General features: G+C 46.0%; 1 protein-coding gene across 2 annotated transcripts in view; it reads right to left on the reverse strand.

Annotated features, from left to right (window-relative positions):
- Window positions 1-27,723, reverse strand: part of DDR2 (discoidin domain receptor tyrosine kinase 2) — a 156,347-nt gene that overhangs the window by 87,649 nt on the left and 40,975 nt on the right. The gene's annotated exons all lie outside the window — the stretch shown is intronic.

Below are 27,723 nucleotides of genomic sequence, written 5' to 3' on the forward strand. Positions count from 1 at the left end.
CACCAAACAGAGCAATTTCAGGCCTGGGTAAGCCTGCTAATCTCTCCTCCTTTTCCTCTGGAAACCCCCAGGACAGCCTTTAAAAACAAAGCACATTCAGGGGGCCTGGGTGGCTGAGTCGTTAAGCTTCTAGCTTCAGCTCAGGTCATGATCTCACAGTTTGTGAGTTTGAGCCCAGCATATGGTGAGCTCGAGCCCCATTTCTTTCTCTCTCTCTCTCTCTCTCTCTCTCCCTCTCTCAAAAAAAAAAAAAAGGGAAGAAAAGAAAAGAAAGAAAAAGAAAAAAAAGAAAAGAAAAGAAAGAAAAAGAAAGAGAAAAGAAGCACATTCTTTTTTAAAATTTTTTTTTTCAACGTTTTTTATTTATTTTTGGGACAGAGAGAGACAGAGCATGAACGGGGGAGGGGCAGAGAGAGAGAGGGAGACACAGAATCGGAAACAGGCTCCAGGCTCTGAGCCATCAGCCCAGAGCCTGACGCGGGGCTCTAACTCACGGACCGCGAGATCGTGACCTGGCTGATGTCGGACGCTTAACCGACTGCGCCACCCAGGCGCCCCAAGAAGCACATTCTTAAGAGACCTTGAATTGTATGAGAACCCTCTAAAGCTAGCAAAGGGACAAGTAGGGAAGAAACTCTAAACGACTCCTCAGAGTTTCCTTACGGCTCAAAAGGGAGCTGAGTGGGTCAGGGCGCCTGTGACCTTCCCAGGCATCAGCTTCAGCAGGTGGGAATGTTCCTGACCTCGACCTTCTCCCAGCCCTGAAGGAGCCGTGCCCACACAGCAGGAGGCAGGAGAGAGGCAGCCCTAATCATGGGACTGGATCTCAACCCCGCTCAAGAGGTACCATCCCTCCCTATTTCCTGAAAAATAATCTCCATGGCACATCCAGAGAGTAAATAAAGGACAAGAAAGGGTGAATGAAACATATTCTCTGGGGCGCCTGGGTGGCTCAGTCAGTTAAGTGTTTGACTCTTAATGTTGGCTCAGATGAGTTCGAGCCCCATGTCAGGCTCTGTGCTAAGAGGGCGGAGCCTGCTTGGGATTCTCTCTCTCCCCCACTCTCTGATCCTCCCCTGATCTCACTCTCTCAAAATACATAAATAAACTTAAAAAACCAAACCATATTCTCTGTACCAGACAGGCCTAAAGGGGCAGCAGGATTAGGCATCTTGCATGAGTCTCAGACTGTGGCTGTCCTGATGCTTTGAACAAGCACGCCCACAAGCATGCCCACGGCAAGGGGCTGATGCCCTCTGGTAAGCAGAGCGTCTACCTGGACAGCTTCTGAGACACGGATCCCTGGCCTGCTGTGCGTGAACACGGCGCCCCACAGAGCTTGCAACTTTATCTGCTCTCCCTGTCTCTCAACTATCCCACCCACCTTCCCAGTTTCCCCCCACGGTCAGCTGCCCCAGTGTTCAGTGTCGCTCAGCACAGCGTTCTAAGACAGTTCGCATGTGCAAGGATGAGAAGATAACATTGCAAATATGAGGCACCAAGAAATTAGTAGGTTCTATTCCAGAAGATACATTGCAAATATGAGGCACCAAGAAATTAGCAAGTTCTATATTCTCTATCACCGTCAGAGAGGGTTTACTTAATTGGCAGCTCTGTTATCAGTAAGTATAGATTCCTGGGGTTAGTAATGGATGACCCTGGTCCGATCAATGCTACAACCGCCGAAACCCGAGCGGGCTGCACAGCTCAGCAGGGAGCTCCAGAATGGGTGTCTTTATTTATTTTTTTTTTTAATTTTTGTTTTAATGTCTTATTTATTTTTGACAGAGAGAGAGAGACAGAGCATGAGCTGGGGAGGGGCAGAGAGAGAGGGAGACACAGAATCCGAAGCAGGCTCCAGGCGCTGAGCCGTCAGCCCAGAGCCCAACGCGGGGCTCGAACCCACGGACCACGAGATCACGACCAGAGCCGAAGTCGGACGCTCAGCCAACTGAGCCACCCAGGCGCCCCAGAATGGGTGTCTTTAAATCTCAACACTGACCGTCACACTAGCTGTGTGATTTTAAGCGCGTTACATAGCACTCACGCCTCAGTGTCCCCATCTAAAAGACGGGTGCCAACAGCAGTCCTGCCCAAAAGGATCATCACGAGGAATAAATGAGGTAACACTTAGAACAGGCCTTAGCCTCAAGTCTTCGCTATGATTATCACAACCGGGGGTGTTGAAAGAACTGGAGTTTGTCTCATTTCGTAGTAAATATATTTGACTCCCCCTGGTACCCGGCTTGGGCTCATACATATTAAATAACCATGACACGACAACAAGTTGGCAGTGAAAACAAACATACCAGGAACAAACAGCCCCACCTCTTTTGTTCTAAAAAGAAGCGGTCCAGGTTCACGTGCAAAATTGTTGGATTCCACCTCTCCCTGGAATGTGTCTCTCCGAGTATGTCCTAATGCTCTAAATTATAGACTTCGGGGGGAAGAGGAATACTTCAGCTCCCAGCAAATGACTGCTTGAGATTCTGCAGTTTCTACTTCTCCTTGCCAGGGGGTTCTTAGGACCTGGATTCTACGACCTACCCAGGAGGCTACTTTGGCTCTGGTTGTTTGAGCTGCTCTGTGGGCTCCTGGGGGGCAGTCCTTGGTTCTTCTTAAAAACTATGTTGAGGGGCTCCTGGGAGGCTCAGTCGGTTAAGCGTCCAACTCTGACTCAGGTCATGATCTCACGGGTCGTGAGTTCGAGCCCCAAGTCGGGCTCTGCGCTGACAGTTCGGAGGCTGGAGCCTCCTTCGGATTCTGTCTCCCTCTCTCTCTGCCCCTCCCCTGCTCACCCTCTGTGTCTCTCTCCTTCAAAAATAAATAAACATTAAAAGCAAAACGATCTTGAATTCCATCTCTAGCAAGAGGCACACGCTCTAACCAATAATCCTGTTCCGTGAATTCCATGAAGTCAACGAAAAATGAACGGACAAAGTCGCTCCTAGAGGGGTCCTTACTTCTCCAGTGCGCTCTCCCCCTAAGATGACAACCAGACTCCGGACGCATGTGTCTCCCCTCCCCCCAGGGGTGCCAGGAGGCTCTGCAAAAGCAGGAGCAGATGCCCACGGAGCGGGCGCTGGTTCACTTGGAAACCTCAGCCGGGAAGTGGAGATTCTGGCCCGCTAAGTACAGGGACTCGAGATCCAGAGTTTGGGAAGGGAATTCTGGAACCTCAGACAAGTGGGGACTTTCCGTCAGAGGAGACTAGCGACGGGTAGAGGGCATGGCCGGGAAGAAGGCTGTGGGGCGCATGGCCCAGCTCTGATTTCAGAAGTAAGAGCAGGGCAAGCGGCAAGGGTGTGGGTGGGGAGCAGAGAGGAAAGGGGCCTCTCTTAATAAGGCAGTGGTTTGGGTCCCAACCAGGAGGGTGTCACTGTCCGTTTTATTTGGGGCTAGGGATTGGTGAGGTCCTCGTCCAGCAGTCGCCCCCACCAAATGTGCATCCAATCGGTGTCGTTTGGCAAACCCTGCCTCAGCTTTGGCCGAGGATCAGTGATTAAAGCCGGAGGCTCAGGCTGAAACAGGCAGGGGCCTGGAGCTCTTGAAACACGACACCGACACCGAGAGAGGGAAGCTGAAGGAAAAGAATCACAGCCAAACAAACCCGCCCTTGGCCAGAGCTGAGCCCAGGGGGCCAGAGAGGGAAGGAGCGCCAGCCTATTCTCTCCCTCACCCCCTCCAGGATCACAATTTCCCCAGAGGAGGGACCCTTTTTGTTCAAGGACTACATTTATCCACCCCGCCTACAATTTAAAGATCTTCTTGGGGTGCCTGGGTGGCTCAGTCGGTTAAAGCACCCGACTTCGGTTCAGGTCATGATCTCACAGTTCGTGGGTTTGAGCCCCGCGTCAGGCTCTGTAGGGACAGCTCGGAGCCTGGAGCCTGCTTCTGATTCTGTGTCTCCCTCTCTCTCTCTGCCCCTTCCCTGCTCATGCTCTGTCTCTGTCTCAAAAATAAATAAAACATTAAAAAATAAAAAAATAAATAAATAAAATAAAGCTCTTTTATGAACCCTTGCTTAGTGAAGCTTATTTTGTGGTTACTGGATGAAAAAGGATGTTAAGAGTCTTCTGTAGGTCAGATGCCCACATTTGCATGGAATTTGCTATCCCGGCTCTCCTATCCTTTAACCAGTACTGGAACATAATGGGTAGATGATGCCATGGATAATCCACAGTAATAGATACCCTAAGGTAAGATGCATTTAGCTCCAAAATTAGTCAGTTGGTTTATTGTCCAATATGGGAGGCAGTGCAGCCTTGATTAGAAAGAGGGAATGATAAAGGAAATTGAAGAAGACACAAAGAAACGGAAAGACATCCCATGTTGATGGACTGGAAGAACGAATATTGCTAAAATGTCTATTCTACCCAAAGCGATCTACACATTGAGTGTAATCCCTATCAAGATACCAACAGCATTTTTCACAGAACCAGAACAAAAAAATTCTAAAATTTGTATGGCACCACAAAGGACCCTGAGTAGCCAAAGCAATCTTGAAAAAGCAAAGCAAAGCTGGAGGTACCATGATCCTGACTTTAAATCATATTACAAAGCTCCAGCGATCAAAATAGTCTGGTACTGGCACAAAGACAGACACATCAATCAATAGAACAGAATAGAAAATCCAGAAATAAAACCACAATTAATCTTTGACAAAGCAGGAAGGAGTATCCAGTTGGGGGGAAAAGACAGTTTTCTTCAACAAATGGCTTCGGGAAAACTGGTCAGCTACACTCAAAAGAATGAAACTGGACCACTTTCTCACATCATACACACACATAAATTCAAAATGGACTAAAGACCTAAATATGAGACAGGAAACCATTAAAAGGCTTGAAGAGAGCACAGGCAATAAGGTCTCTGACGTGGGCCCTCGTGACATTTTTCTAGATAGGTCCCCCAAGGCAAGAGGAAAAAGCCAAAAATAAACTATTGGGACAACATCAAAATAAAAAGCTTCTGCACAGCAAAGGAAACAATTAACAAAACTAAAAGGCAGCCTACAGAATGGGAGATGATATTTGCAAATGACGTATCCAATAAAGGATTACTATCTAAAATATAGAAAGAACTTCTACAACTCAACACCAAAAAACAAACAGCCCAATTAAAAAATGGGCAGAAGACATGAACAGACCTTTCTCCAAAGAAGACATCCAGATGCCCAACAGACACCTGAAAAAAAATACTCAACATCACTCATCGTCTGGGAAATGCAAGTCAAAACTACAATGAAATATACCTCATACCATGTAGAGAAAGGGAAAATTTCGTGCATTCTTAGTGGCAATGCAAACCGGTGCAGCCACTCTGGAAAACAGTGTGGAGTTTCCTCAAAAAGTTAAAAATCGAACTACCCTATGATCTAGTAGTCATGCTACAGGGCATTTACACAAAAAATACAAAAACACTAACTCAGAGGGATATATGCACCCCTATGTCTACAGCAGCATTATTGACGGTAGCCAAAATATGGGAGCAGCCCATTCATCGGTAGATGGACGAATAAAGAAGATGCGGTATATACATACAATGGAATATTATTCAGCTATAAAAAGAATTAAAATTGCCATTTGCAGCAACATGGATGGATCTAGAGAGTATAATGCTAACTAAAAGTCAGAGAAAGACAAATACCATATGATTTCACTCATATGTGGAATTTAAGAAACAAACAAACAAAATGAGTGAAGGAAAAGAAGAGAGAGAGAGAGAGAGAGAGAGAGAGAGAGAGAGAGAGAGCGATAAGCCAAGAAACAGACTCTTAACTATGGAGAACAAACTGATGGTTACCAGAGAGGAAGGGGTGGGGGGGAGTAGGTGAAACAGGTGATGGGGATGAAGGAGTGCACTTGTCATGATGAGCACTGGGTGATGCATGGAACTGTTGAATCACTATATTGTACACCTGAAACTAATATAACATGCATGTGAACTATGCTGGAATTAATAAGATAAGTGAAATGAAATGAAATGAAATGAAATGAAATAATGAAATGAAATGAAAAAGGGAATGGGCTCAGAGCTCAATACTACCACAGATCTGCTGTGTGACCTAGGGCAAATCACTGAACCTGTCTGGGCTTTACTTCCTCATCTGCAAAACGGGGATATAATGGTTTTGATCCCATATGACTATTAAAATTAAATAGGATTGTCTATTTAAAGCAGTTACAGCGCCTGCCACCCAGCAAGGGCTCGATAGACAGGAGCTCTAGGTATACCTGATGCTCAAACATTTATAATTTTTCAAATCATCCTGTTGAAACCGTTTTTAAAAGTCTCCCCTTGAGAGACTTTGGCACAGTGCCCCATGCCCATTTTGAGTCCCTGCTCCAATCTCTTCTGATCCTCGTGCCAAGCAGGGATCAGTAACCTCCCGTCTCACCGGGGTACAAACCATGGGCACAGGAAGGGTTACTAGATCTTTCTTCCCGTGTCTCCCACTCTGTCATCATGTTAAAAGCTTTCATTTCCATATGAAGGAGCCATGATAAATTGGAAAGAACATCCACCTAGCATGCCCCAAACCTGACAAAACGAATGAAGTTTAACTCTGATTTCTTTTTTCTAGAAATTTAAGTTTCAACTCTAGAAATAAGTCACAATAATGATATCGCTCTGCTGCCTGAGCAAAACATTTGGATCTCTACATTTGGACGTTTTCACAGATCCCAGGTTCTCTGAATGGATGTTTTACGTAGGACTGAGTGAAATAAGGTAACATTAAAATTTGTTGGATAATATTTATGTGTTGGAGAAATTATGGAACACAAAACGACCAGGCATAAGAATTTAAACCCAGCAGGCCTAGCTTTTTGTGAACCGATGAATATTGTTTTGAGCGTAAAACAGTTCCATTGGGTACCCATAAAAACATTACTAGACTCTTGTCATATCAGAGGGATCTAAGTCAACATGCATTCATTCGTTTAATATTTTTTGTGCAATTTCTAAACGTCAGGAACTGTGGTAAGCACAGAGGCACAAACCACAGTTCCTTCCCACCTGAGTCTTTGAGTTTGGTGGGGAGCTCAGAAAAATCAACGGCCATCACAGAATGGCCTAAGACAGTGACGATGGGGAGACACCCCTGGGAGTGACACCTGACCGGGGCTAAAGGGCAGGAAAACCTTCCCAGAATCAACTACATCTAAGTTGAGACTTCTGGGATGTGCAAAGCCTAGAATGAGCAGGTGGGGAGAAGAAGGTTTGCTACGAGTAGGGGCACCCTCGTGGAGAAAGGCCCAGACACCAGAGGGCTCAGAGGGAAGCTGAGGAATGTTGTCACTTTGGCGTGACCTGAGCATGGGACGTAAGGCACAAGCAGGAAGAAATGAGACCAGAGAGGACAGCAGAAGTCTTGTGGGGCATTTAATCTGAGCATAAAGGGGGCCCCTGTCAGAGGACAAAAAAGTTTTAAAAAAGGGAAACTGTTTCCCAAAGAGACAACGATAGGTGGAGAAAAAGTAGAAAGAGCATGGAGGTATCTAGGTATGGATCCAATGGATTGGCGATCTGGTTTGAATATGAGGGGGAAGGAGAGAGAGACAAGCCAAGAATGAGGCCTAAGTTTCTGGCGTGGGAAGCTGGGGAATCCCACCACAGGACCTTTGCATGTACCGTTCTCTCTGCATGCAATGCTCTTTCCCCGCATACCTGTTGGGTTCACTCTGTCACCTCATTCAGGTCCCTGCTCAAATGCTGCCTTATCAGAGAGACTTCTTCAACCACTCGATATAAAATGACACCTAATCAGTGCCCAAATCTTCACCCCAGCTCATGACTCCCTATCCTCCTACCCTCCATATTCGTTCATAGCACTCATCACCATCTCACATTTTATAGATTTGCCTTCCTCTCCCCACGGGAATGGGGGTTCCATGAGAGCCGCAAGTTTTTCCATTTTGTTTCCTGTTTTATCCTCAGTATCTAACAGAGTTCCTGGCATACAGTCACTCTCAATATATTTTGTCTGAAGATTAAATTCATAAAAATAGAAAACGCTAAAAGAGAAAACACAAGAGTGGTCCAGAAAAACACACGCTGACCTCTATTTCTAACACTTTCATTCAGAAGCCCCTCTGTTTTTCGGTTAATGAAAATGTAAGATGAACGGGGAGGTAGACAACAAATCATACACGGATAGCTCAGGGAATTATAACAAAACAAACACACTCCTCACCACTCAGGGCAAGAAAGAAAATACCATCAGAGGCTTCCAATGTGACCCTCCCACCCACCGCCCACCTTGCTCCTCCCCAGAGGTACCCTGGAAGCTGACTTCTAATCCCATAAATAGTTTTGCCTGGTTTTGAACCTTATATAAATGGAATATTTCCATCTGTATTCTTTAGTGCCTGGCCCTTTTCATTCAATATTACATTTATGAGCGTCGTCTCTGTTATTATGGGGAGCAACACTTCATTGTTTTTTGGGGACTGTATAGGATTCCACCCCATGAGTGGAATCACAACTTATTTTCTACTATTGATGAACATCTGGGTATTTCTTTTTTATTTCTTTTTATTTTTTTAACATTTTTTTAAATTTATTTTTGAGAGAGAGAGAGAGACAGACAGAAAGAGCACGAGCAGGGGGGTGCGGGGCAGAGAGAGAGGGAGACAGAATCCGAAGCAGGCTCCAGGTTCCAAGCTGTCGGCACAGAGCCCGACGTGGGGCTCAAACCCACAAACCACAAGACCATGACCTGGGACGAAGTTGCACGCTGAACGGACGGAGCCACCCAGGCACCCCTGAGTATTTCTAATTTGGAGCCATTATTACTGATGCTGCTATGATCATTCCAGGACACGCCTGCAGGTGAACCACATATGTGCTTTTGGGCTATGTTTCTAGGAGAGTAATTACTGAGTCACAGTAATATGCTCAATTTTAGTAAATACCGCCAAAAAACGTTTTCGCAACGATTGTAGCAATTTCGACCCTCGCCTGCAACGTGTGTTACTTTCCATTGTTCCAAATCAGCAGTAGGGTGGTGGTGCAAGTCTGTTTAGTTTTGGCCATTGGGGTGGGTAGGCAGGGGTGTCTCACCTCCCGGGGACTGACTAGCACAGATAAGCATCTTTTCATCCATGCCACCTGGACACCTGCTCTGGTGAGTTCCTGCACAAGTCTCCCCTCCCCACTTCCGTCTTTCTCTTTCTGCCCGATGAGCTCTCTCTCTCTCTCTGTGTTCTCAGCGCAAGCCCTTGGGTGCTCATAAAAACTGCAACTAAGTTTTCTGACTCTGATGTCTGCCTTTCACCTTCTAACAGTGACCTTGGATGAACATCCATTCCTCACTTTGACGGGCCCCACTTGGTCCACCTTTTATCCCTTCTGGCTTGTGCTTTCTGTGATCCGGAAGAGCTGGTGAAGGGGGCACGAGGAAGTAGGAAGACGGGGACCCAGGGCTTTCCAAACTCGGAGACTGGTGTGAACCGAGGCAAGGTTGCGTTCCCAAGACGGGGCTGGACCGGCTGGAGGTAAAGTTTGTGCGGGTCAACGCAGGAGAAAAGGTTAGCCCGCTAGAGGTGACCCGAGGACGTGAGGGACCTCCCGGTAGACCAAGGCACTTCCCCCTTGACCTGAAGACATAGGAGGTGCCCCCAAGGTCCCCAGCTCACCGTGTGGATGTGCCCACCACAAAACTGAATCACTCCCCCCCCCCATGATGCCTTCCTGCCTTGTCTACACTCCACCTGTGCTCTTGTCCAGCCGCACTGTATTTTATCCACGTTGGAGTCGAAACTGACAACTTTTTGAAAACAGTGGCAGTAGACCACGGGACGAGCTTGCCTAGCCTGATGAGAGCTGTTTAAAGTTCGAGAATTCCGCAAGCCCGTTTGACACCATGTCGGTAGTTGGAAATCGACCGCGGTGAGAATATGGAAATCAGCAAACCTGTCACCCTCTCCCACAGAGCCTGTTGTCAAACGGTTGGCCAGCACAGCATGAGACGCCGGGCTCCTTCATGTCTAATGACAGCACCGAGCCTAGTGCCTGCACTGATGTCATTGAATTAAGTTGCATTTTTCCTGCCCCCCCCCCCTCCCCGGGCGGCTCAGTTAGTTAAGCGGCCGACTTCGGCTCAGGTCATGATCTCCAGTTTTGTGAGTTCGAGCCCCGCATCAGGCTCTGTGCTGACAGCTCGGAGCCGGGAGCCTGCTTTGGATTCTGGGCCTCCTTTTCTCTCTGCCCCTCCCCGGTTCATGCTCTGTCTTTCTCTCTCTCAAAAATAAGTCAACATTTAAAAAACATTTAAATTGCATTTTCCCCCACCTACCATTCCTTCTGGAACACCAGGAAGCAGATTCTTCCCGTTGTAACTGACACCATGCTAACTGAAACTAGCCAAACACAGGAAGGCAAGTACCGCATGATTCCGCTTATAGGAGAAATCTCAAATAGTCAAATTCATAAAGTCAAAGGCTGGGATGATTTCCAGGGGGCTGGTGGGGGAAGAGGGAAAATGGGGAGTTACTGTCAATATGCATAAAGTTTCAGCTAACATGAACACACTCCAGAGATCTGCTTCCAACATTGCACCTACAGTCAACAACAACGTAGCCTACACTCAAAATGTGTTCAAGAGGATAGTTCTCGTGTTACTGTTACGTGCTCTTATCAAAATAAAAAAATTGAAGGGGGGAGTTGCACCTGGGTGGCTCAGTCAGTTGAGTGTCCTACTTCAGCTCAGATCACAGTCTCAGTTTGCGAGCTCGAGCCCAGCATGGGGCTTGCGGCTGTCAGCACAGAGCCCGCTTTGGATTCCCTGTTCCTCTCTCTCTCAAAAATAAATAAAACATTTAAAAAAAATTTTTTTTAATACAATTAAAAAATGTTTAAAGAATCCTGTCCTCTACTCCTCCGACCAACCAGCACGTGGTGCTCATTTACTCAGCGAGGTGCCACCATCCCCAGAGACCTTCCGCATCCAGGAAGCAACAAAACGACCCGGGGGCGAGAGCAGGGTCAAGGGCAAGGAGGTCTGTTTGAGAAGCCCAAGCCTCAGGGGGCATCGATGAGACAGTTGGTATTCCTAAGAGCTCTGGGAAGCCTGGTTTCCCAGGCAAATCCCAATAAAAACAGCCCAGATGCTTCCCAGAGCCCAAAGCTCATGCAACTCACAGGGTCCCTAAATGAGGAGGGAACCCTGGGCCCCTATGTCAGCCACAAGGACATGTCCCTTGTTGTTCCCTCCATAAACAGGATGAGGGAACATCAGTTGGTGAACGAATTCATGACTCACAACAGTGCCTGGTGGGGGTAAGGGGTTTTCAGTAAAAGGAATGAGCAAAGTTTTATTTGCCACACACACCCAGGAGCCACAAATTAGCAAAAGAATGAATACAAATTAAAAAGACAAAACCCAGGCATTTCAAAGCAATTAAAAAGAGACCAACTGTAGGTCCCTTTGTTGTTGGATTGGAAACACCATCCCTAGGATTGTCAACGGAAGGACAGCCCAGGGATGGGGGGGGGGGCGGGGACAATGCATCAGACTCACCCTCGGGGTATGGAGGAGGGCCAGTGTAATTCAAACAAAAATTACTCAATTTTATAATTGATTTAACTTATTTTTAGTCATTGTAATTCACTCGGAAATTTCAAAGAACACTAGGGAAGGAGGAACCGTTTTTACAGTTATAAAAAAAGGCATGTGTTTTCAAAGGGAAGAGCAACGTTTTTAACATGTTTTAATTCTCATCTTTTACAAACAAGAAAACGAAAATTCAACTGTAAGGCCTACCCCAGCACGGACCAGGTCTGTCTTACTCACCGGGACGTGCCCAGTGCCAACAATGCCCGGCACACGGTAGGTATGCAACGAGTAGTTGTTGAATGAATGAACGAGAACCAGAGAAAAGACGTGACTTGGCCGGCATTATGCCCATTGACATTTTGGCAGAGCCGGTGTGAGTGACCTAACCCCAAACCCAGTGATCTTTCTACCCTGGAGTGGTGGTTAATTAAGAACATGGGGCTCTGGAGCCAGGCTGCCCGGATTCCTGAGCCAGGCCTACAGCTTACTAACGGTGTGACTATAAGCAGGTTATATAACATCCTCGAAACTCAATTTCCCCTTCCATAAAATGGGGATAATCATGGTCCACTTCCCAAGGGCAATTATGAGCATCAGGTGAGGAAATATACGTAAATTATTTAGAAAATGCCCAACTCACAGGATGTGTTCGGCATACAAGGCCATTATTCTTATACCACAGATAAGATGGGACTAAATGATCTTCGTTCCTAATGGTTCAGCGTTGTCTTCTGTGCTCTTGGTAAGTGAGCCCTTTGAAGAATTAGCTTGAGACAAAACTTGAAGTATTACTTGTAAATGACACTTCACATTTTTTCCGGAAGTCCATCAACTTAAAGTAAACCCCCAAACTAGCAAAAACCTAAGTCAATGAGACAGTCTTGGAGGGAAGGTCCTACGTTATTCATCACTTTAACCCCTAGAAAGCCTAGCCTAGGAGAGGTGGGATGGCCTTGGCAGTCAAGAGCACGGATGAGGGTCCTTAGTTGCAGAAGTTTCTATTCTACTTCCTCCACTTGTTTACCGGATGACCTGGGGCAAGTGATTTACTCTCTGTGCTGACGTTTCTTCCATTTACAATGAGTTTAACAACCGCACCTCCCGACAGGGTTGTTTGTGGTGAGGGCTCTTCAGGCACTTGGACCGGCCATTGCCACGCGCAGTGGGCACGCATGTGGATTCATGTGCAAAGTCATGAATTCAGCTACATGACAGTGCATGATTATCTTTCCATTCACTGTCCTTGCAGCGGTTAACCACACTGCAACTGGCCCCAGAGCCACGGTCCCAGCCCACGGGGCAGCCCTGACGCCAGCCTGAAAAGATGCACAGAACAGCACACGAAGCCAGCACCGATGACTAGAACAAAGTCCAGTCTGTCGGACTGAATTTAAAAACCGGGGTCATGCAATAAAAGTGGGGGGGGGTGCAATTTTCTGGCAGCACATTGTGAGCGGACCCCAGGGTTTGGGTCTCCATCATCAGTGGACAGACACAAAGCCACCAGGGTATCAGTCCACGGACAAGAGTCTGAGGAGAGCCAGCATCACCAAGCTGGTTCTCGGCCAGCACCAGCCGAATTTCAAGTGCTGGGTGCCAGGGATAGTCTTAGCTTACCTTCTACCCCTTTGTCCTTCCCTGGACCTTCTCCAGCCGGGGTTCTGGAAGCCCCAGCATCTCAGGTCAAACCAGGACAGCTCTTGGATGATCGTCTCTACTGACGCCCCCCCCCCCGCCCCCCCGGACACCCCTCCTCCGTGAGTCAGGGCAGAGTCTTTCTTACAGACAGATTCATAACACACGCACAGCTCAGAACACACTGGTAGATTTTATAGAGACACCGCAGGGTTGTAGTTATGAGTCTAGATTCTAGAGCCAGGAGCTGCCTGAGTTCAAATCTTGACCGAAGCACTCATTTACCGTGGGTGAGACACTTAACCTGTCTGTGCCTCGGTTGCCTTATCAGTAAAAATATAACAACTGTACCTACTGCACACGGCTTTGGAGGGAACATGTGTGAAACAGTTAGGAAGTATCTGATAAATTGTAGGTGCCACACACAGCTGGCTAGTATAGCATACCCCTCACACTAGGGTGGAAAGGTATCGGTGTAAAGGAGACAAAAGAAGACGCGAAGAAGTCTCGGGCTGAACAGGACAAAAGACTGTGCCCACTCGTGTGTGCTGGTGTTTGGACTGGAGAAATATGTTGGTCTCCTGGTTTCTCTCTTGACCCCTGCTCAAGTAATCCCCTTGGTAAAAGTCACTTAGAATGAGTCCAAAGCAAAGGCTCTTTCAAGTGCCCCCATCGCTCTACTTGCATAACATTGAACTTGCCCCACCAATCTCATTCAAATTTTCCAAAACAATCACCTTTGCACTGAGTCAGCCTGGAAAGTTTTAGTAGTTATGGTTGCCGGTTCAAAAACTGTGAGGAAAACACCAGAGGCTCCCCTACATCATGCTTTGCTTCTCTGATCGCACCAAAATATGAAAGGGTACCCGCAAAAACGACCCACCCTACTACCTCATTAGTGCTTGGCATGTGTACCCCCAAATACGCATCGTTCGCGATGGGATGAGGTGTGTAACTGCAATTTAGCCAGAATCGATGAGGTCGAGGTCTTAGAATTCAACCTCTCCCCATCCCCACCATGGCCCAGGCAGCATCACCTCTTCAGTGCATGAGGCACTTGCTCCATCACCACCAGAAATCTGGGTCACGAGAGAACACGGGTCAGAGTATCATCATAGTATCACACTCAGTTAAAACCAGAACTGGGACAAGAACACCCAGGGCAACTGGCTGCTAGGATCAGAGCTCTTTTCCTGGGGTAGCTGCGAAAACATCTCTGATTATGTCCTTTCAACGGTACACAGAACTAACAACATGAAATAAAATGAATAAAGCAAAATTTAAGGAAAAATGCAAAACAAAGCAACACTGCTCTTCGACCATGATCACTCTCAGAAATCATAAGTGGGCTCTCACATTGTGAGGGAAAGTCTACATCATCAGCACCAAACTTATAGAGGCAGGGGAAAGGATAGCGAGCAGTGGTGCCATTTTATGGCCATGGTGGCCGCACTTGTTCTTAGGCTCACGACAAGTGTGCTAGGTGCACGGGAAAGAGCAAACCCTTGTCAGTATTCCTGGTCTAGGTAATGACCGGCCTCTGCTTCCTGCCACCATATTCAGGGCAGTTGGAGGGACATCAGAGAGGTGCAACTCTGTCTCATAGGAACCCACAAGACCAAGACCACCTTACCAGTCATGAAATGAAGACAATGGCAGGCAGAGGAGAGGCCAGAAGAGCCCAGAGCGTGGCAGCCTCACTGCCTTCCTCGTGCTCTGGATTTTCCCACTTTCCACCCTGTCAGGATCCTTCCTGGGCCCTTAAGCAGAACCTTCCCCTTACGTGGATAACATTAACAAGAGAAAACGAAGCTTAACACCATCAGCTTTGCTACACTCTTCGCAACACAGGAGGCTGCAATCAACAGAAGTCAACAAATGTTGCAGCATCAATAAGAACGATGTATGTTTACTGAGGACCTATACAAAGCTGTGTGGCAAACAAGACAGAGGACACAGTCTCTCCTCTTTAGTAGTTGTCTAGCACTGTCTGGTGATGAATTGAGGGTCCAGGATATAGATCCTATACCATATGGATAGGAAGCCCAGCTTTGCCACTAATAGCCACGTGACCGGAGGCAAATTGCAGCCTCTCTCTGCCTCAGTTTCCTTATCTGCAAAATAGGAATAATAACAAAGCCTTCTTCATAGGATGCTTCAAGGGTTAAATGGGTCAAAGGGTTAAAAAGAGTGGCTAAGAATTCCACAGTATTTATTTTGGTAAGACAGTCTCTTCACCTGTGGAGCATGCTGTCTCTTCAGATATAAGACCTGGAAAGGACTTCAGCGAGCATACAGTTCCACCTCCTCAGTGTAACTATGAAGCTGTGGGACACCAGTGGACTTGTCTGAAAACACACATTTTGTTAAAGGAGCCTTGGCATTAGACCCAGGCCCCTCACCCAGATCTGCAAACTGACTCCCAGTCTAATATGCTAGTTTATAAATAATTCTGCTGACCCTCCACATAACATATTTGCATTTTAGTGACTCAAATAAAGAAATGGAAAATGGTAGGAGTATTGTGGTAACCACACCATGATAAGATACATAGAGAAACGACTTTAAGGCAGTGGGCCCCCAATTATCCCATTGCATTTGTACATTATATGAAAGGCCACAACTATTTCTGCTTCACTCTATTCTAATATATAGTTTGAGAAGGAAAAGTTCTGTGACCCAGTTCAAGGTTAGGTGTTATCAACATCATATATGCTTAAAAATGTTTTGCTTGGTTTTAACCATGAATATTTATGGTAATAATCACATAAGGTGGCATTAGTCTGTGTGTGTGTGTGTGTGCATGTGTGTGTGCATGCATGTGTGTATCTGTGTGTCTGTATTCCATGTATATGGCTTGCAAAGCTCCCGGTACCCACACCCCATGAATTTACATAAAATCCTCTTCAGGTGGTTGGTTGTTGGTTGGTTGAATCATTTCAAGATTGTTCTGCCCACACAAGCAGAATCGGTCTACTGGGAAACATATCATCTCTCTCTGAACCTCTCTTAAACAACTATAAAATCTCTTATTCACAGACATTCTCAAGAGCTCACATAACCAAGTCTGGAACTTTGGGACTTAGAGAACCCTAAACACAGCTCCTCAAAAATGAGTCCTATTCCTTGTGCTTCTTAAGAAGTCCAAATGAAGAACTGATGGTGTTAGATGGGAAGAAAGAAACCACATTAACAACACATTACACTAATGTTCTTGGCATTTGGCTTCAGGTGCACAGAGTAGAGTTCTCATGGTGTGGAGGTGTATTATTGACAACAATCAAGGTAGCAAATCTTTCAGCTTGTAGAGTTCTTTATACAAAAAATAGAAAGGTATTTTGTCACCCCTGGTCAAACAGAAGGCTATAAGGAAGACACGGCAGGTTGTCCCCATTAAATAGAACAGGAAACTGAAACAGAAAAAGTTAAGTGATGTAGACCCAGAGAATCAAAGACTTATAACTGGAAGAAGTCATTCATTCAAGGGCATGCAGCAAGTGAATACTAGTCCTGCGACCTAAACCTGGGTCTCCTGAATCTGAGTCTAGAGCTTTTTCGCAAAATAAAGCCACACAGAGGCATTTTCTCTATTGTGTTCTTTTGATCTATGTGCCTACTCTTCTGCCAGTACCACGGATTACTGTGGTGATCTGTCAGTACAATCTTGATTACTATAGCTATATAAGTCTTCAAATAGGATAGACTGATTCCTCCCACTTTATTCTTTTTTTTTTCAAAATTATTCTAGTTATTATAGTTCCTTGCCCTTTTCATCTAAATTTTAAGATAACCTAGTTTATATTCATTTTAAAAACTGCTAAAATTCTGGGCATCTGGGTGGCTCTATCAGTTGAGCATCCAACTTTGGCTCAGGTGTTGATCTCATGGTTGGTGAGTTTGAGACCCATATCTGGCTCTGTGCTGACAGCTAGCTCAGAGCCTGGAGCCTGCTTCAGATTCTGTGTCCTTGTCTCTCTCTCTGACCCTCCCCTGCTCGTGCTCTCTCTCTCTCTTTCAATAATAAATAAACATTAAAAATTTTTTAAAAATTGTTAAAATTCTGATAGAAGTTGTGTTAAACCTGTATATCAGTTTGGGGAGAATTGGCATCTTTGCTACATCGAATTTTCTAATCCATGAACATAGTATGTCTCTCCATTTATTTAGTTCTTTTGATTCTTTCCTTGTGCTTTACAAATTTCAGCATATAAGTTCTTTTATATATAGTGTTTATTTTGAGAGAGAGAGAGAGACAGAGAAACAGAGCATGAGCAGGGGAGGGACAGAGAGAGACAGAGACACAGAATCAGAAGCAGGCTCCAAGCTCTGAGCTACCAGAGAATGAGCCCCGATGCAGGGCTCTAACCCATGAAGTGGGAGATCATGACCTGAGCCAAAGTCAGACACTTAACCAACTGAGACACCTAGGTGTCCTCAGCATACAAGTTCTGTGCAAGTTTTATTAGATTTACACTTCAGTGTTTTTGAGTGATTATAAATGGCTTCGTCTTGGGGAAAAAGCAGTTGGTCTTTCACAATTGAGTGTGCTATTAACTGTAGACTTTTTCTAAATGCTCGTTATCAAGTTGAGGTAACTCACTTCTATTGCTAACTTGCTTAGAGTGCTTATCATGAGTGGGTTTTGGATTTTGTAAGTGCTATTTCCATATCAATTAATATGATCCTATGATTTTCCATACTGAACCATCTTTACATACCTGGAATAAATCCCACTTGGTCATAGTATACAATTCTTTTTTACATTATTGTATTCTATTCGCTAATTTTTTGTTAAGGATTTTCACATCTATTAATACAGCCATTCCTGTTCTCTTTGGGTTAATATTTGCATAATATAACTTTTTTTCATCCTTTTTCTTTCAACATGGCTTTATCATTACATTTGAAGTGCGTTTCTGGCAAATAGCACATAGTTGAGCCATGTTTTTAGAGCACTCTGCTATCTTTGTTATGTTATAGATTCAAAACAGTTAAAACGTCAGCAATTACATGTGTTTCAATCTAATATATTAGTTTGTTTAATCCTTAACATGATAATAGCCCTACGCTTCACCAGCCTGGGCTAGTCAGCAAACAGGCCACCTAGTTCTGGTCCCTGGAGTTGTTTGTCACAGGCTGTACATATTCTAACAAGTCCACCTGCTCAGGGAGCCTTCCCCGCTAGGGAAAGAAGGAAAGTTCCAGGTCACTGGCTAGACCTTTGGTCTGATAGTTCTTGCAACCATGCATGCCACTCATAACTGACTGCTGCTGGGTTGGGGCAGACAGAGGGAAATATGCTCTCCTTATGATCCCCAAGGGTCTGAGCAGCAGGGGCCAAAATCACTGGCAGACCAAGTGCCTGGGGGAGAGTCCCTAGCCAATTAAAAAAGGAGAAGCATACTTCAGCCTGAGCCAACAAAGCAGCAGTGTCCAGCTCAAGTGAGGTCCACCAAGATAAACATTGACCCTCCCCACCCTCCACCCTCACTGTGGATAAGACACAGGGCAGAACCTTGGGTCTGGTCCAAAGCAGACACACAGACACATCAGGGGCCTCATGAGGTTATAGCTCAAGGCTATTCTGAACATGGCAAGAGTCCCCTGAATGTTCCAAAGAGGACCCAAAATTAAATTTCCTCCCTTAAAAATGAAGCAGCTAATCAGATGACTCAGGGCAGAGAAGCAGAGTTCCGCACACAAGTCATGGCTCCCTTCATCTGTGAACATCCCTGGGCTGGAAACGTTCACTCTCCTACCACCCCCACCATCCATGCAGGGTCTCCTGGGATCTAGGCAGGTTTGGATGGTTTGATTAATAAAAACAGAAGGATATAATGGTCTGCTAAGTACCCCTGTCACCATGGAGAGAAGAGGACCTGGGGAGCCAGCATAAAGAAAAACAACAAAGATTCTCAATCAACCCACAACTGTAAATTGGCATAAGTCAATCAACCAAACTGCAGCTGAAGACCATATAGATGAGATATTTTCTCACATGAGGCCCTGGAAACCTTTCGCCTTCATCGAGGCTGGGCACAGTACACATTCAACAATATATGCGACCTCTGTGTGGCAGTAATCTATTTTATAAAGGCTAGAAAACAGATCCAGAAAGGTTAAGACACTTTCTCAAGGGCATCCAACAAATGGGGAAGCAGAGCTCAGGCTTAAATTCTGGTTTCAATCCAGACCTTTTGGCTCCAGAGCATACTTTCTCCATTCTACCACACTCCATCGCAGAAGCGGATGCCAACCCTCAATGTAAGGATGCAGTGCTCTCCAGACTGACTTCCCTGAGAAAAGTCAGCAAGTCCCTGACTGAACCAAGAACAGGACTTGGGTTTCCTTAGAAATGTTTAGCTCTGTAGTTTCAATTTTATAAGACTTGGCGTTTATAGAAAAAAGACTGGAATGCGTTCAAGCTGATAGGATGTTGGGTAAAGTTCTCTCCCCCAGAAAGGAAACTTTCTCCAAGATTTGGTTGTCTTATTTTTACACTTTTTTTTCAAAGGAGTCCGGTTTTCCTGATGTCAGTCTAATTATGTCTGAGGCCAATGAACTGAGGCCTTCAGAAAGAAAGAAAGAAAGAAAGAAAGAAAGAAAGAAAGAAAGAAAGAAAGAAAGAAAGAGAAAGAGAGAAAGAAGCTAGGAAGTGTTGCTCTTGTTAAGAACGTGCCTCAGCATTGCAGGAAGCATCATGACAACATTTTACCCAAGTCTTTGATTTAAAAATAAGATGTCCATCGACGTCTTTGAGAATTTTTGCATTTCTCATTCCATGTCAAATTGCCCCAAGGCCTCTCCTTTACCCATGGGTCTCCCAGTCTCTCAGACTCCACTGAGCTCCCCTCACCGAAACCAAGCTGGAGGCCAGCGGCTGGGCAGTTTCTTCACTTCACTGGGGTTTTTGAACACAACCTACCTCGTTATCTGAGAGACTCTAATAGAAATTGGAAGTGTACAAGTGGTTGTCGGGAGATGGATTTACAGGGAGACGTGAGGTACACCTGGAGGGTGGCCAGCTTTGTGAGAAATGCGTCCTGGGCAGCAGACCGGACGCTCTTTTCTCATGCCTCAGTCACTCACTCTGTGACCCGGGGCCTACATTTCCTCATCTACAAAAGAGATGTTTGGATTAGACAACCTCTAAGGTTCCTCCCACCCTAACTTTCTGCAGGCGTAGGTTCCTAATGCTAAATCCCAGAGGATTTATTTGACAAAGGTTGACACACCAGGTAGGACAGACCTTTAGCAACCAAGTATTAACAATAGCTTTTTAATGAGGGTTTACTATGTGTCATGTACTATTTTTAGTGTTCTATATCTATTGCTTCATTGAACGCTGACAGCGACCCTGTGAGGTCAGGAATTACGATCATCGCTAATTTACGTATGAGTAAATTAAGGCTCAAACAAGTTACTTAACCTACCCAAGGTCACACAACTAGTAGGTAGGAGAGTTGATTCTTGAACTCACTCACAGTTTGGATTCAGAGCCATGTTCTTTAGTGCTATCCTCTGTGGACAGATCTGTGCAGAACTCAGTGTCTCCCCACAAGAGTGACCTTTACTGACTTCAGGTTTCACCAAATTCATGCCCTGCTTTCCCTACAAGTTGCCCAAAACTCTGTGACCTGGGGCTTACAAAAGAGGTGTCTGAGGATTTCCCGTCGATAGAAATTTTTTAAAAACAAACAACAACAACCACAAAACCTTTGCCAAAGCCCCGGCACATCAATAATATGAAATGAGAGAGATGACAAACAGCGTATCTAGAGATCTGAGCCCAAAGCTGAGAGAATAAAAATAATATCCAGGAAGTGACTTCAGAAGTAGGATACCTTCCAGGAGCCCTGAAATCACTGACTTCCCCCAAATTCATACCCCCGTGTTGGCTTCTGCCTGGTTCCCACAGCAGAAGGCTGCCTGGGAGGTGCCCTTCAGCCCCAAGACGCTAAATGGAAAGTCTGTGTGGATGAGTCATCCAAGCTGGAGAGTGTAGAAAAGTCAGGAAGGAAGGAATTGGCTAGAAGACTTCCCTCGGATGCCCCCACCTGTCTCTGCTGTAAGCCCCTCTGTGCTTCCTCCGCCTCCCTGGGTTACCCTTGACAATGAGAAACCCACCTGGAAAAGAGCTGAGGAGACTGAAAAGATGAACCGCGATTTATCCATGAATGGAGACTTGCAAAGAGTAACTAGCCAATGAGAACCCATCGACAAATAGAATTTTAATAGAATACCAACCATACATGCGAGGCAATCTGGAGATAGAAACGCCTCACCCTTTTGTCTAAATCCACCAAAGCAACCAACACAGAGTTGGAAACAGGAAGCCCACAATAAGTTTGAAGTCTTCAACCCAGTAACAGTAGAATTGGGAAGTGGCTCCCCAGGGGGTAGAAAACATCCTGTCCAGATCCTTGGGGAAGAAAAGAAAAAGGCAAACATTTGAGGGAAAGGGAATCTCTAGCCTCATCCCGCCGCCATGAGCTTGGATCTCAACTGAACGATTATCATTCTTCCTGCACTCCTGGGAACCAGCCCACAACATCCAGAGCTGGCGCTAACCCAGACTGGCCATGTCTCTGGGATAATATTGTTTTGGGTTCCCTTTCTGTGATTGGCCAAACCTCCTTTTGAGCACAGAGGAAACACTGTTGCCCTTTGACCAAATTAAACCTTTTTATTCCTTACAGGAAAAGGAGCAACTTTTCCCATTGTGCGGTGAAGAGAGAGCTGGGGATAGGGCACCACAGGGGAACAGCAGGATGGAGAGCACAGGAATTAAGGCCACAGGCTTTGGTTCGGCTGTACCTATTTTCCAACTGTGATCTGGCAAGTTACTTCACCTTAGAGAGCCTACCTGTGTCATCTGTAGAAGGCACTTGATAATATTCACCTCCTAGGATTTTTGAACCTCAGGGGACTTTAAAAAACGCCGTACATGAGAGAGGTCTGGAGGGCTCAGTCGGTTAAGCATCCGACTCTTGATTTCGGCTCAGGTCATGATCTCACGGTGGTGGGATCGAGCTCCGCATCAGGCTCTGCACTGAGTGGAACCTGCTTGATTCTCTCTCCCCCGCCTACCCTCTCTCTCTCTCTCTCTCCCTCTCTGCTCCTTCCCCTCCCCCACCCCACCCCCTCTCAAAATAAATAAGTATTTTTTTTAAAAAAACACTGCACATAATGTACCTGGCACTGTAATTAGCACGTAGTAGGTTCTTAAAAATTGGTAACCATTATTACTGTTGTTTCCTAAGTCCAGGAGGCAATAATGAGATTTTCTAAGTAACCAGCCAATTTTGGCTAAATAAGTTACAAAACAGCTGCTTTTCCTTTAGTTTGTTAACAAACATTAGCTGAGAACCTACTACGTGCCCGAAAAGGCTTTGGGGACAGAAAGAGAAATGACACACTTTTCCGTCCTTAGGGATTGCACAGGCTAGCAAGGGGAAAGTATTACATAAACCCTTAAGAACAGTGGTGTGACAAGTGTTATAGAGCAAAGGGCTGTGTGAGCATGAGGAGGGAGCAGTTAATTAACTTGGCTGGAAGCGGCTTAGCGTGAGTCAGGACGGAATCACTGGTCTGAGCTGTTCTGCCCATTTCTGCATGTGACTTGGAGCATGTGATCGGAAGTAAGGCACAAGGATAACTTCATGAGCCTTCAGGCCAAATAAACGAGTCTTAGTAGAAAGCATTCCTCACCGCTCACTCGCATTTACGCATGTTTGTGCACATGCACACACACACGCTCCACTGCACTAACATATAGGGCATTCCAGCGCACGCGCACACACTCCAAATCACTTGCACACACACACACATTCCAACTTACTCCCCCAAACATACACATACACATACACTCCCCCAAACATACACATATGTATTCCAACTCAAGTGCGCGCGCACACACACACACACACGCACACACACACACACAACTTTCTCCAACACATGCATTCAACTTAATTGTGCTTACACGTTCCAATCAGCGCCCAGGTGGTGGCGTTTCACCTGCCTGTCTCTCCCTCTGCACTGCTTAGAGAAATCCCCCGGGGCTACCTCTCCATGCCATCGCGGTCCCCAGCAAGGCACACAAGGCCCTCCATGATCTTGCCCCTCTCTCGAAGTCTCAAGCCCACCCCCCAGGCCATTGTGACCCACTCATTTATTTACTAAACATTAACTGAGTGCCTACGATGTGAAAGTCTTTGGGCCAGTCATATTCTCCTTGTACCTCCTGCTTCAGCAGGCCAAAGCGTGGCTCCCTGAAAGCCCCAGCCTTTCTCTAGCCTCCAGGCCTTTGCTCACGGGTTCGTTCTGCCGGGTAAACACCCCACCAACGTGGCATGACCACCAGCCTTCCCTTCCCACCATCATCGCCCCACAGAACTGACCGCACGCCTCTGCGATCCCATCCAACCTGTGGCAAGAGCGGCACAGCAAAGGCGTCCCTTTCTTCCAGTCGTTGTCTACCTGCCCCCGTCCGCTAGCCCCTGATCTCTGTACTACACACTTCTTCATGTGCGGCGTCCAGCACGGTCCCTGGACCACGAGGAGCTCTCGGGAAGGGTTTGCAGAGTGAAGCAGTGTTTCTGCTCAGTTCCCAATTGTGAAAATGGTTTGTACCATTTATCCCTCCCCATTAAAGTGCTTCTAGAAAGGACAACTCTACATGGGTCTCTGACATTGATACTCACTTTATTAACAATAATTACAAGGATGCCTGGGTGGCTCAGTCGGTTAAGCATCCGACTCTTGGTTTTGGCCCAGGTCATGATCTCACGGTTCGTGGAATCAGGCCCCGTGTCAGGCTCTGCACTGTTTGGGATCCTCTCTCTCAGTTTCTCTCTGCTCCTCCCCAGCTCACGCTCACGCTCACGCTCTCTCTCTCTCTCTCTCTCAAAAATAAATAAATAAACTTAAAAAAAAAAACCCAAAAGAACAATAATTACAATGCCATTAGCAGATGACAGATAAGTTTTGTATGGTGTTCTGCACCACTCACATTCAGACTCCTGACTGAACTGTGTGTTCACAGCAAAAGGGAAGAAGCCTAACGTCATAAGCCTGGAGACCAAGTAGATGAGTCTTAGTAGAAAGCATTTTTGACAGAGACAGAAAGTAGAACGACAGTAGCCAGGGGCTGGGCAGGAGAGGAAAAGGGGGGCTCCTGCCTAACGGGTGGAGAGTTTCGGTCTTACAAGACAAAAGCGCCGTGAGGAGCGAGGGCGGTAATGGTGGCATGTCACGAATACAGTTGCCCCTTGAGCATGAGTTTGAACTGCATGGGTCCACTTCTGTATGGACTTTTCCCCCATGAACACAGTACAATACTGCCAATGCATTTTCTCTTCCTTATGATTTTCTTAATGACATTTCCCTTTCTCTCGCTTATTTGGTTGTAGCCATACAGTATGCAATACATGTAACAAACAAAATCTGCGAATCAACTCTTCATGTCCTCACTAAGGCTTCCAGTCGACAGTGGGCTATTAGTAGTTAAGACGGGGGGGGCATCAAAAGTTATGCACAGATCTTTGACCGTTCAGGGGGTCAATGTCTCACAACCCTGTGCTATTCAAGGGTCCGCTGTGTATTTAATGTAACGAAACTGTGTTCTTAAAAATGGTTAACACGGTATTCTTATGTTACATGTATTTTACCGTGATGAAAAAATATTGGAGGAAAAAGGGGAGATTTGTTGGTGAGACAGTACATACAGCGAAGGGGTGGTCCACTCGCATCAAAAGATAAATGTCACACTTTGCCCTGTTCACTGATCACCTGTGAAAGAGGGTTAATCCTGCTCTGAGTTATTAACTCCTAGCAGGGCACAGTCCCTGTTGCTGGTTCGTTCATTCTTCGGCGTCTGTCACTGAGTATCTAACGTGTTCCCGGTTCTGTGTTACGTGCTGGATACCCTATCAGCGACTTAAGGGTCTACGTTATTGGGGTATGTTGAATCCTGTGACAGAAACGACCAGCCCACAGTGACTGAGAATGCGAAGGGTCTCTGCAGGTGGGGACACCCTCCCTGAGATGACTCCGAGACCTGAAGAATGAGAAGGAGCCACCAGGAGAAAGGTCTGGTGAAGCTGGGTACTCCATGCAAATAAAATAGCCTGCAAGAAAGGCCTCAGCAGAAAAGGGTTTTGGCCTGTTCAGAACAAAAAGAACCCCGAGTGGCTGGGTTGGAGACGAGCAGAGTGGGTGGAGAGCCCCGTGCCACAGAGAGCTTTACAGCCACGCCTCACAGTGACGTGCTGTGATCTGAATTGTCCCCTCTCCCTGCCAAATGCCTACCTTGGAGCCGTAACCTCTGCTGTGACTGTATAGGGAGACAGGGCCTATAGGGAGGTAATTAAGGTTAAATAAGGTCATAAGGGTGGGGGTGGATCCTATAAGATCCCATAGGATTAACATTCTTGGAAGAAGAGAAACCAGAGAGGTCACAGGCTCTCGCTCTGTGCCCTGTGGGGACCCGGCAAGAAGGTGGCCAGCGGTCTACAGCCAGGAAGGTGGCTCTCACCAGAAGCTGAACCTTTCCCAATCTTAATCTTGGACCTGCTAGCCTCCAGAGCTATGAGGAAGTAAGTTTCAGTTGGGTAAGCCATGCAGTCTATGGCATTGTGTTACGGCAGCTGGTGAAGAGGTTTGAGTTTTATGCAAAGGAAATCAATGAGAAAGCTTAAACAAGGGAGTGACATCAACTAATATGTATATTTTTTAGGCCACTGTGTTTGCTGGCACTGGGAGGAAAGGTGGGGACAGACAAGCACTGGAGGTGGAAACAAACAGCTACCATGGTCATGGTCACGAGGCAGGCCGTGATGGCAGCCAGAACCAGGGCAACGGCGGGAGCCCGGCAGACCTGCTTTGCTCTGGAGCGCAAAACACGGCTTGCTAGCGGCTCATGGGTGGAAAAAGGAACGATCAAGGATGCCTGAGAGTTCTGGCCTGACTGGCTAAGTGCATGTGTCACCACTGATTGAGTTTGGGAAGAAAAGAGCAAAGAGTTTAGAGGAAAAGCCAATTCGGTTTGGGACACACGAAGCTTCAAGTGCCTATGAGTCATCCGAGAGGAAATATCAAGAGCTCTGATTGTTATCTGTGTCCGGAACTAAGAGGAAAGGCTGGGGCTGGAGACAGGAAGTTGAGGGACAGAAGCATATAGACAGCACATGAAGTCGGAGACTGGCACAATCACTCAGTGTATTTGAGTAATGGAGACGAGAAAGGGGCCAGAACCCCGAGTGAGGCTCTTTCTACTCTACCACATTGCCTCTTTTTGCCTAGATTTATCAATGGGGGCAAGTAGGTAAGTACGTAGAATAAATAGAATAAAATGGGCATAGCATAAGCCACTGGTTAAAACTCGGGAGTTAGTCTTTTTTTTTTTTTAAGAGTGCTATAGATGGAGGAAAAATGGAGACCCGACTTGTGACAATACTTACAAAATGAATTCTAGTTTAATTAAGGTTTGTGGTGGTATCCTTTTAAAAGTAAAGCAACTTCTCTCCCTCTCTCTCTCTCTCTCTCTGATAATGATAGAGATAGATAGATAGATAGATAGATGATAGGTGATAGATAGATAGACTGATAGATAATAGGTGATAGATGATAGACACATAAATACACAGATAAATATGATAAATAGATAATCTGCTGCCCATACATAAATAAAAATACAAATTTCATGAAACTAAAATGCCTCATATTTTCATCTTGAATAAGTCACGAGAGAAACAGAAAGCCAGAGCTGCCCTAACATGAGTTCTTTCCTCTCCCATGATTCAGTAAGCATTGGTGTCACCTTTAAATTTTCTAGTCAAGAAAAATGGTCTCTATATCAGTCAAAAGGGTTCTTCACTGTTCTGGACCCGGCATGATGCCTCCAACACGAAGCTGCTATGTGGAATCGGGCCCCGTGGGGGTCTATGGGGGCACAGGCAGGATAATGCCTCCATATCCCTCCTGAACCAGGGACCACTGGCTCCCAAAAGGTGCCCTCTGCGAGGCTCCTTCCACGCACGAGCCTTTTAATGATGTATTAATGTTCTTTAAAAGGCAGGGTAGGGGAAAGAATCTGGAAGGACATTTGAGTTGATTATAATATCTACAAAATTAACGTCTTTATATCTAATTACAGAACTAAAATGGACAATTAGAGCCCATAATTAAAGGACGCACATAATGATGAATTACAGTGTGCAATGAGTCGGGAAAACTCCTAATTATACTCTGGGAACCTGAAGTCCCCGGCACTAGCTCGCATTGCTATTTTCATCACAGGAAAGTACCTCCATGAGCTCATCTCAGAAGTTTTCCGTGTCTCTGAGCGGGTCTGTTTCGTAGGGACAGAGAGTCCCTGAGAACTTGCTCCTGAGAAACTTTTCCTGAGACCAGTCAGCACCGTCCACTCTTATCAGAAAGATGGGAACACTGGCAAATAGGCGAATCTCATCATTAGTGTGATGAAAAGCCAGCCTCTGGATAGTTTTGAAAAATGACTCTTATACTGT

The sequence above is a fragment of the Lynx canadensis genome, chromosome F1, assembly GCF_007474595.2.
Source record: "Lynx canadensis isolate LIC74 chromosome F1, mLynCan4.pri.v2, whole genome shotgun sequence".
Taxonomy (NCBI): Eukaryota; Metazoa; Chordata; class Mammalia; order Carnivora; family Felidae; genus Lynx; species Lynx canadensis.